The sequence below is a fragment of the Hylobates moloch genome, unplaced genomic scaffold (genome assembly GCF_009828535.3).
Source record: "Hylobates moloch isolate HMO894 unplaced genomic scaffold, HMol_V3 SCAFFOLD_13, whole genome shotgun sequence".
Taxonomy (NCBI): domain Eukaryota; kingdom Metazoa; phylum Chordata; class Mammalia; order Primates; family Hylobatidae; genus Hylobates; species Hylobates moloch.
The window spans coordinates 48784393-48795074 of NW_026652288.1; the positions used below are offsets into that span (position 1 = coordinate 48784393).

General features: G+C 47.5%; 1 non-coding gene across 1 annotated transcript; it reads right to left on the bottom strand.

Annotated features, from left to right (window-relative positions):
• Nucleotides 1-9898: 9898 nt before the first annotated feature.
• On the bottom strand, nucleotides 9899-9980 carry TRNAS-CGA (transfer RNA serine (anticodon CGA)). Its single transcript has one exon. It is a non-coding gene; the product is annotated as a tRNA-Ser (tRNA).
• Between the last annotated feature and the right edge of the window lie 702 nt (nucleotides 9981-10682).

Below are 10682 nucleotides of genomic sequence, written 5' to 3' on the forward strand. Positions count from 1 at the left end.
AACCTGGGAGGCAGAGGTTGAGGTGAGCCGAGATCACACCATTGCACTCCAGCCTGAGCAACAAGAGTGAAACTGTCTCAAAAACAAAAAAAAAAGGGTGAAGAAAATGTTGAAGAAGGCAGAGACTAATGTAATCTGGAGCATAGAGTTTATTGGAAGACGAATAATGAAGGGAAATAATGGAAGATAAGACTAGAAGTAATTTGGGGCCAATTATTGGAAGGCCTTGAATGCATGCTAGGGAATTTGGACTTTACCGGTAAGTTTCTGAGAAGAGGAATGACTTCCAACCCATTACTCTGGAAAGAATGCAAGAAACTGAGAAAATGCAAGAATGGGAAGAATGTAAGAAACTGGTGTCAGCAGTGTTAGTAAGCTTTGTAGTAATTCAATGAAGCAGAGGATAAGGGCTTGAAATACTGCAGGAAAGAGAAAATGACATTTGGGAAGAAAAATTGACAGGTTTTAGTAACTGATTAGATTCAGCCAACATTTATGGTGTACCTGTCATGTGTTAGACATAGTACCAAGCATTTAAGATACATAAATAATTGAGAAATAAGACTGTAAAGGGGCCAGTGCCTCACGCCTGTAATCTCAGCACTTTGGGGTCCAAGGTGGGTGGATTCCTTGAGCCCAGGAGTTTGAGAACAGCTTGGGCAACATGGCAAGACCCTGTCTCTATGGGAAAAAAAATGGCATGGTGGCACATGCCTGTGGTCCCAGCTACTTGGGAGGCTAAAGTGGGAGGATCTCTTGAGCCTGGGAGATTGAGGCTGCAGTGAGCTGTGTTTTCGCCTCTGCACTCTAGCCTGGGTGTCAAGAGTGAGACCCTGTCTCAGAAAAAAAAAAAAAAAAAAGAATAGACTTTAAAGGAACTTGCAGCATTGTAGGTGACGCACACTAGAACAACAAATAATGGGAAATACAGAATAGTATGTTGCTAATAGATAGGGACTAAGTACAATGGGACAATGAGGAGGAAAGGGGCCAACTACATATCTGGTGGAATGTGGGAAGGAAGGCTTCATAAAGGAATTATCAGGGCTAAGTTCTGAACAGGATTGGACACTGGCAATAAAGAAATGTAATGGCCAGATTATTTACTGTGAGGCACTATTGTAAACATTAAACATTAATTTAGTCATCCTAACAACTTTTAATAAAAAGACACTATTCCTGGGCATGGTAGCGCATGACTGTAGTACTAGCTACTTGGAAGACTGAGACAGGAGGATTGCTTGAGCCCAGAGGCTATGGTGAGCCAACAGAGTAAGACCCATCTCTTAAGAAACAACAGGCCAGTCACGGTGGGTCACGCCTGTAATCTCAGCACTTTGGGACGCCGAGGCAGGTGGATCATCTGAGGTCAGGAGTTTGAGACCAACCTGGCTAATATGGTGAAACCCCGTCTCTACTAAAAATACAAATATTAGCTGGGCGTGCTTGTGCACGCCTGTAATCCCAGCTACTTGGGAGGCTGAGGCAGAATTGCTTGAACCTGGGAGGCGGAGGTTGCAGTGAGCCGAGATCGCGCCATTCCACTCCAGCCTGGGCGATAGAGTGAGACTCCGTCTCAAAACAAACAAACAAACAAACAAAACGGGCAAGTAACCAAAAATGAGTCACAGATAAAGATGGAGATTTCCAGACTGTGGATGAGAACATGGTATCATTAACCTAAATAGGGAGTAGAAGAGGATGAGCAGGTTTTGGGGGTGAAGAGATGAGTTCATCTGGGGAACATTGGGTTGGGAGTACCCCCACATAGATGTGTTTAGCCAGGAAATGGAAACATGGTCTGGAGCTTAAGAACAAGAAGCTAGGAGGCCAGGCGCGGTGGCTCAAGCCTGTAATCCCAGCACTTTGGGAGGCCAAGGCGGGCGGATCACGAGGTCAGGAGATCAAGACCATCCTGGCTAACACGGTGAAACCCCGTCTCTACTAAAAATACAAAAAATTAGCCGGGCGTGTTGGTGGGCGCCTGTATTCCCAGCTACTCGGGAGGCTGAGGCAGGAGAATGGCATGAACCCAGGAGGCGGAGCTTGCAGTGAGCCAAGATCGCGCCACTGCACTCCAGCCTGGGGGACACAGCAAGACTCCGTCTCAAAAAAAAAAAAAAGAAGCTAGGGGCCAGGTGTGATGGCTCACGCCTCTAATCCCAGCACTTTGGGAGGCTGAGGTGGGTGGATCACCTGAGGCCAGGAGTTCGAGACCAGCCTGGCCAACATGGCGAAACCCCGTCTCTACTAAAAATAATAAAAGTTAGCTGGGCGTGGTGGTGCATGCCTATAATCCCAGCGACTTGGGAGGCTGAGGCAGGAGAATCACTTGAACCCAAGAGGCAGAGGTTGCAGTGAGATGAGATCACTGCCATTGCACTCCAGCCTGGGCAACAAGAGTGAGACTCCGTCTCAAAAAAAAACAAAAAACAAAAAACAAAAAAAAACAAGAAGCTAGGGCTAAAGATGTGTATGGAGTAGCTATCTGCACAGAGGAGATCAAGAAATGCTAGGAATGCATGCAAACATTTAAGAACAGGAAGAAGGCTAAGAATGGGACTTCTTAGCTATCTGGAATGAGGAATTCCAGATAAAATCTGGGACAAAATCTGGCAAATAGATGCATAAGAAAGTTGGCTAATTTTTTAAAAGTAATTTTGAAGTAATGAATCATTTAAATGTGGCTCATAAACTAGCTGTGAAGGAGTTCCGGAAATGTTTTGTGCCATGAGAGCATCCCTGATACAAGTGTAGGATGAGGTCATTTCAGCCCAAGTCTTAAAATGATTTGCTTTACTGGATAAACTGCAGAGACCCACTGGGCGCGGTGGCTCATGCCTGTAATCCCAGCATTTTGGGAGGCCGAGGCGGGTGGATCACCTGAGGTCAGGAGTTCAAGACCAGCCTGACCAACATGGAGAAACCCCACCTCTACTAAAAATACAAAATTAGTCGGGTGTGGTGGCACATGCCTGTAATACCAGCTACTCAGGAGGCTGAGGCAGGAGAATCGCTTGAACCTGGGAGGCAGAGGTTGCGGTGAGCCAAGATCACGCCATTGCACTCCACCCTGGGCAACGAGCAAAACTCTGTCTCAAAAAAAAAAAAAAAAAAACTGCAGAGACCCAAGCCTCTTAGAATTTGGAACAAGTCAACAACTTGAAAGAGGATAATACTAAATTATTGCTGGGTGCAGTGGTTCGTGCCTGTAATCCCAGAACTTTGGGAGGCCAAGGTGGGTGGATTGCTTGAGCCCAGGAGTTCAAGACCAGCCTGGGCAATATGGTGAAACTGTGTCTTTATAAAAAATTTAAAAGTTCATTGGGTGTGGTGGTGCATGCCTGTAGTCCCCAGCTACTGGGGAGACTGAGATGGGAGGATCGTATGAGCCCGGGAGATGGAGGTCACAGTGAGCCAAGATTGTGCCACCACACTCCAGCCTTGGCAACAGAGGAAGACCCTATCTCAAATCTTATATATAGTTCTTCCCCAACTTTAGCTTTAAAAAACATTACCGGCCAGGCGTGGTGGCTTACGCCTGTAATCCCAGCACTTTGGGAGGCTGAGGCGGGCGGATCACAAGGTCAGGAGACTGAGACCATCCTGGCTAACACGGTGAAACCCCGTCTCTACTAAAAATACAAAAAAATTAGCCAGGCATGGCAGCATGCGCCTGTAGTCCCAGCTGCTGGGGAGGCTGAGGCAGGAGAATGGCGTGAACCGGGGAGGTGGACCTTGCAGTGAGCCAAGATCGCGCCCCTGCACTCCAGCTTGGGCGACAGAGCAAGATTCCCTCTCAAAAAAAAAAAAAAGAAAACATTACCAGCCGGGCGTGGTGGCTGACGCCTGTAATCCCAGGACTTTGGGAGGCCGAGGCAGGTGGATCACGAGGTCAAGAGAGCGAGACCATCCTGGCCAACATGGTAAAACCTCATCTCTACTAAAAACACAAAAATTAGCTGGGCGTGGTGGCATGCGCCTGTAGTCCCAGCTACTCCGGAGGCTGAGACAGGAGAATCACTTGAATCCAGGAGGCGGAGGTAGCAGTGAGCCGACATCGCGCCAGGGCACTCCAGCCTGGAGACAGAGTGAGACTCTGTCTCAAAAAAAAAAGTTAGTTACATAAAAATAATTTTAAGTCCAGGCCAGGTGGGTCATGCCTGTAATCCCAGCACTTTGGGAAGCCCAGGCGAGCAGATCACCTGAGGTCAGGAGTTCATGACCAGCCTGGCAACGTGGTAAAACCCTGTCTCTACTATGCAAAAATAAGCCGGTGTGGTGGCGTGCGCCTATAATCCTAGCTACTCAGGAGGCTGAGGCAGGAGAATCCCTTGACCCTGGGAGGCAGAGGTCATACAGTGAGCCGTGAGACTAATTTTTTCTTGAGACAAAGTCTCACTTTGTCGCCCAGGCTGGGGTGCAGTGGTGCGATCACGGCTCACTGCAACCTCCGCCTCCGGGGTTCAAGCAATTCTCATGCCTCAGCCTCCTGAGTAGCTAGGCTTACAGGCATGCGCCACTATGCCCGGATAATTTTTTTATTTTTAGTAGAGATGGGGTTTCATCATGTTGGCCAGGCTGGTCTCAAACTCCTCACCTCAGGTGATCCACCCGCCCCGGCCTCCCAAAGTGCTGGAATTACAGGCGTGAGCCACCGTGTCTGGGCAAAATAATAATACTTTTAAGATCTAAGAATTTATTGCTGAAAAGATCATTATATGGTGAGAATACCTAGTTAGTAAAGAGAAGGAACTTCATGAGGGATGGCAGGGGTTGGGCTGTCACACGGAGATGACCAGCCAGATTAGATGGAAGGTATCTTAGTGGAAAGATGTAAGGGTAAGAAAAACGGGCAATTTAGGCAGGGTATGTTGATAATAGGATCATGTGTTTGTTTAGACGGGGAACTGAGGTTCCTGGACAGGGGAATAATATGATGAAAGCAGTGTAATCACACTAATATAGGGTGGATTTCAGTGTGGTGAAACTAGGGCACCTTGAGGGCCATTGTAACAGGCATGAATTAAGATGATGTGCTTGGGGAAGCAATTGATGAATCAGTGTGATGTGCTTGGGAGAAAACAAAACTTCAGATAATTAATTCTTAGAGCTGGAAATGAAGGAATTGAGTGAATAGTGGTATCAACAAAAGTGGGAAAAGTTCAGAACAATGATTGTGGGAGAGGAAGAGAAGCTTTGTTTGCATATTAGGTAACACTAGGTCAGCTGTGCAGAGATGTAGGCAGCTGGAGATAAAGGACCATGGTTTAGCTGAGGACATACCTAGAAAGGTGGCTCTGAGATTTTGTCTCGGGAGGAGAATGAAGCTTTGGTGGAATTCCACAGGAGTAAGAAGAAAGCAAATGAGGTGGAGAAGCAGTATACCGAGAAGGAGAAAAACAGTAAGTGTTTCTGAAGGCCTGTAAGAAATCAATGTTGTTTCAAACACAGAAAGGATGGAGACTGAGAAGAGATTATTAAATTTGTCCAGTGGTTTCTATTAACGTCTAAAAAACTTCAGGAGGCCGGGCACGGTGGCTCACACCTGTAATCTCAGCACTTTGGGAGGCTGAGGCAGGTGGATCACTTGAGGTCAGGAGTTCAAAACCAGCCTGGTCAACATAGCAAAACCCCGTCCCTACTAAAAACACACACACACAAAAAATTAGCCAGGCGCATGGTGACAGGGACCTGTAATACCAGCTACTCGGGAGGCTGAGGCAGGAGAATTTCTTGAACCTGGGAGGTGGTGGTTGTAGTGAGCCAAGCTTGTGCCACTGCACTCCAGCCTAGGCAAGAGACCAAGACTCTGTCTCAATAAATAAATAAATAAATAAATAAATAAATAAATAAATAAATAAAACAACCACAACACTTCAGGAGGCAGAAACCAGATGACAGGGTATCTGATAGTATAGAACTGGAGGCAGAAAGGTATATATTTTATTTGAAAAATAAAAGGAAGTAGAAAACAATGTGGAAATTTGAAAGTGTCAGATGAAGGTGGGGTTTTGTTTGTTCTGAATTCATGAAGGATTGATCCAGTGGAGTAGAGGAATTTGAAGGTGTTATGGAAGGATATTTATGGAAGGTTTCTTAGGAGGTTTAAATGAGTGGGACTACAGGCCTAAGTGGAGAAGGTTACTTCAGGGAAAATATGCAAGGCCACATACTGTAGCAGGAACTAAAGAATGCCAGTGGGTGATATGTAAATGTGTAAGAATGGTGAGAGAGAGGTGGTCAGATCATGCAAGGTAAAGAAAGGTAAAAGAATAGATAGGATTTGTTGGAGTGAAAGAGGAAGGGTGAAGGAATTGGGGAAATGGGGTGGGTACATGGGGATGGTAGAAATTTAAAATGATCTATTGTATATGAAGGTTTAAAGTCTTGGCCTCTCACCCCCAAAAGTTACGTTACAAGAGAAGCATTTGAGAGTAAAAGGGATGATCTTCAAGTAGCAAACTACCTCTGCCATATTTCCCTTCTTGGTCCAGATCCTCCATTTTGTAAACCATGGAGCCTTCTTCCCTTCACAACATAGTTGTTGGTTGCCCTCTGCTGGTCAATTCTGGTCTTGGCTCTCCACATATTTAAATATGAGAACCTGGCCGGGCGCGGCGGCTCAAGCCTGTAATCCCAGCACTTTGGGAGACCGAGGCGGGTGGATGACGAGGTCAGGAGATCGAGACCATCCTGGCTAACACGGTGAAACCCCGTCTCTACTAAAAATACAAAAAATCAGCCGGGTGTGTTGGCGGGCGCCTGTAGTCCTAGCTACTCGGGAGGCTGAGGCAGGAGAATGGCGTGAACCCGGGAGGCGGAGCTTGCAGCGAGCCGAGATCGCGCCACTGCACTCCAGCCTGGGAGGACAGAGCAAGACTCTGTCTCAAAATAAACAAATAAATAAATAAAACTTAAAAAAATAATAAATAAATAAATATGGCAGGGTGCGGTGGCTTATGCTTGTAATCCCAGCACTTTGGGAGGCCGAGGCGGGCGGATCACGAGGTCAGGAGATCGAGACCACGGTGAAACCCCGTCTCTACTAAAAAAAATACAAAAAATTAGCCGGGCGTGGTGGCGGGCGCCTGTAGTCCCAGCTACTGGGAGAGGCTGAGGCAGGAGAATGGCGTGAACCCGGGAGGTGAAGCTTGCAGTGAGCCGAGATCGTGCCACTGCACTCCAGCCTGGGTGACAGAGCGAGACTCCGTCTCCAAAAAAAAAAAAAAAAAAAAAATATGAGAACCTGTGCAAATTGGGATTTGGTAGGAAGGAGAATCACGAGCCTATGAGATTTTATAAATTCATTCAACACATAGTTGATCACATCTATAAGGCCTTGTAGAGAAGATACAAATAAATAAAATACACAGCCCTAACTCTCAAGAAGCTTATATACCAGTCTAAAGATTAAAACATTCTACATAACTACTGTAAAAAACCTCCATTTATGCAAAAAAATTTTAAAAACTGACTGGTTTATCTGTGTTTAATGTGTTTATATGCCACAGGGGAAGAAAGACTTCACATAATAAGATGAGAGCATAGGATGTGGTAGGCAATAAGTGGTCAGAGAAAACTCCATAGGAGAACCAACATTTAGGTGGAGAATGAGTAGAAAGTGGAAGAGAAAGATTATTCCAGGCAGAGAACAACATGAGCAAGGCTAAATAACTACCAGGAAGAACTAAAAGAATGCCAGTGGACAGAATGTAGTGAATATGGAAGAGTGGTGAGAGAAAAGGGGTGATATCCTGCAACACAGAAAGCAGCCATAGAAGGGTTTAAGGTCCCGGACTGCAGTATGGATGCTTTAGTGCAGCTTTCTATATATTACCTCGTATGGTGCTCACAAATACCACTACCTTCCAAATGAAGGCTCTAGCTCAGCCTGCACTCACCCCTGAGAATAGTGAGCATATTTGAGACATATTTAGAAGGTAAAATAAATGGAATATGTTTTTATTTTATTTTTATTTTATTTGAGACAGAGTCTCGCTGCATCGCCCAAGCTGGAGTGCAGTGGCGTGATCTTGGCTCACTGCAACCTCTGCCTCTTGGGTTCAAGTGATTCTCCTGCCCCAGCCTCCCAAGTAGCTGGGATTACAGGTGCCCACCACTGCCCCCAGCTAATTTTTGTATTTTTAGTAGAGATGGGGTTTCACTACATTCGCCAGGCTGGTCTTGAACTCCTGACCTCGTGATCCACCTGCCTCGGCTTCCCAAAGTGCTGGGATTACAGGCGTGAGCCACCACACCCAGCCCTGTTTTTATTTTATTTTTATGTTAGCATATCAAGGGAGAAGTCCTTGCATGCAATTTAGTGAATGGTGGTGGTGGTAGACTGACAGGTAGCTGGAGTGATCAAGAGCATCAAAGAGGAGGGGCCTAAAGGATTTTGGAAAGTGTTAATGGTGAGGGACAGGGAGGCAACGTGAGGGTCATGCTGGAAAGAACAGGCTGAGCAGTGGTATGAAGGTGGGAAACTCTAAGGTATAAATGTGTAGAAAGCTCTATGTATTACCCTAGAGCCCCCTGCCCTTTGGGATTCCTTTTGGACAAGAGGCTGTGCAAGAAATACAAAAAGAACATCCTTGGCCAGGCACAGTGGCTCACACCTGTAATCCCACCACTTTGGGAGGCTGAGGCAGGCGGATTGCTTGAGTCCAGGAGTTTGAGACCAGTCTGGGCAACATGGCAAAATCCTGGAAACTAGTCTCTACTAAAAATACAAAAAGTTAGCTGGGCGTGGTGATGCATGCCTCTAGTCCCAGCTACTGAGGAGGGAGGATTGCTTGGGCCTGGGAGTTTGAGGTTGCAGTGAACTGAGATCGCACCACTGCACTCCAGCCTGGGCGACAGAGCGGGACCCTGTCTCAAAAACAACCCCCCAAAACAAACAACAAAATCCTCAACAAGCAGCCTAGATCCTCCCCACAATCAGAAATTAGGCGGTAGGAAAAATGGGGTGAGATGAGTATAGGAGGGTTAAAGGTTAAAGATGAGATTAATTTCCTTGCTTGGTTAATACACATAGATAATTTAAAACAATACCTGGCACATAATAAGCACTCAATAAAAGGTGAGAATTATCTTCCCACACCTTGGCTCTAGCTGGATCTGCAATGGTGTTTCAATAGGCTACTCCCTTCTAGCCCTGTACACCTCAAGGAAATCCAGATGAGAGAATCCTGTTTCCTGGGTCTTCGGTGTAATCCGACCAGAAGGTGTGACTTCTGGTCATGAAATTTAGAGGAAACTCTAGGTTTGACTAATATTGCAAAACAGCCACTCACATTCCCAAAATGTAACCCTTCAGCCAAATCCTTCCCTATGCCCTGAAAAGAATGAGACATGTGCTAAAGCTCTCCTAGCAAGCCTGAAGTTACAAAATTCTGAAAATGCCTCACAGTCTAGCAGCCAATACAGTCGTGCATAATTAAGCTTCCCAAGATCACTCCCATCCTCCCAAATCCAGGGGTAAGACCTTTTGGCGGCTTCCCTTTTGGAGAGAGAAAGTGCACGAAAGACACGTGTGAGAACTGGGGTTACCTTTATGTGTTGTGAAAGGGGTTAAAAAAGTCGCCGTCAGGCTGCGCGCGGTGCTCATGCCTGTAATCCCAGCACTTTGGGAGGCCGAGGCGGGCAGATAACCTGAGGTCGGGAGTTTGAGACCAGCCTGGCCAATATGGTGAACCCCCGTCTCTACTAAAAATACAAAAATTAGCCAGGTGTGGGGGCGCATGCCTGTGGTCCCAGCTACTCGGGAAGCTAAGGCAGGAGAATTGCTTGAACCCGGGAAGCGGAGGTTGCGGTGAGCCGAGATCGCGCCACTGCACTCCAGCCTGAGCAACAGAGCGAGACTCCGTTTTAATAAGAAGAAAAAAAGAAAAACCGTCACGAACAGGATTCGAACCTGTGCGGGGAAACCCCATTGGATTTCGAGTCCAACGCCTTAACCACTCGGCCACCGTGACTTCCAAAACCGCACTTTGCCGCGCGCTTACAGAAGGGGTCCGCACTGCAATCCGGGAATGCATGCGGGAACCGGAAGCAGGGTACCGGCCCCGATACACACACACCTGAGGACACCCCACCCCTCGGTTCCTTACCTCCTATCTACGCCACCCAAAGAAAAAGAGTCGGATGGACCGGGTGACCCAGGGAGGGAGGGTCTCCTGCCTAGCGAAGAGTTGGGTTTCGAGTAGGAGCTCACACCTACTTAGGAGGCGACAGCGAGGCCTGCGGAGGAAGCAGTTGAGGGAAGGCACTGGGCCCCCAGGGTGGCGACTAGGGGACTTTTGGGTTAACAAGTGAGGGGGGTGCTGGGTGGACAAGGCGTGAGGGGTGAGGGAGACTGAAAAGTTTAAATAGGGAGCTGCTGTGAATGGATGGAAGGAAGGAACTTTTTGGGGAAAGGGGTTTGGGGTTTTGGGGGACGAGGGGCTCCGTCGGGTTAGGAATGCGCAAGGTGAGGGCCACTCGGGTCTACGGGTTGGGGCTGCTCCAGCGACTGGCGGCCGCCCGGGGTGGGATAGCGAGGTGACACTTCCGAGCTGAGGCAAAAAGAGGGAAAGGGCTTCGCGTCTGGTAAGAGCGATCTCAGGAGAATGGCGCCCCCTCCAGGAAGCGTCCTCCTCCCCGGAGGCTCCCGCCGCCGCTGCCGGGGAGGCCGCCAG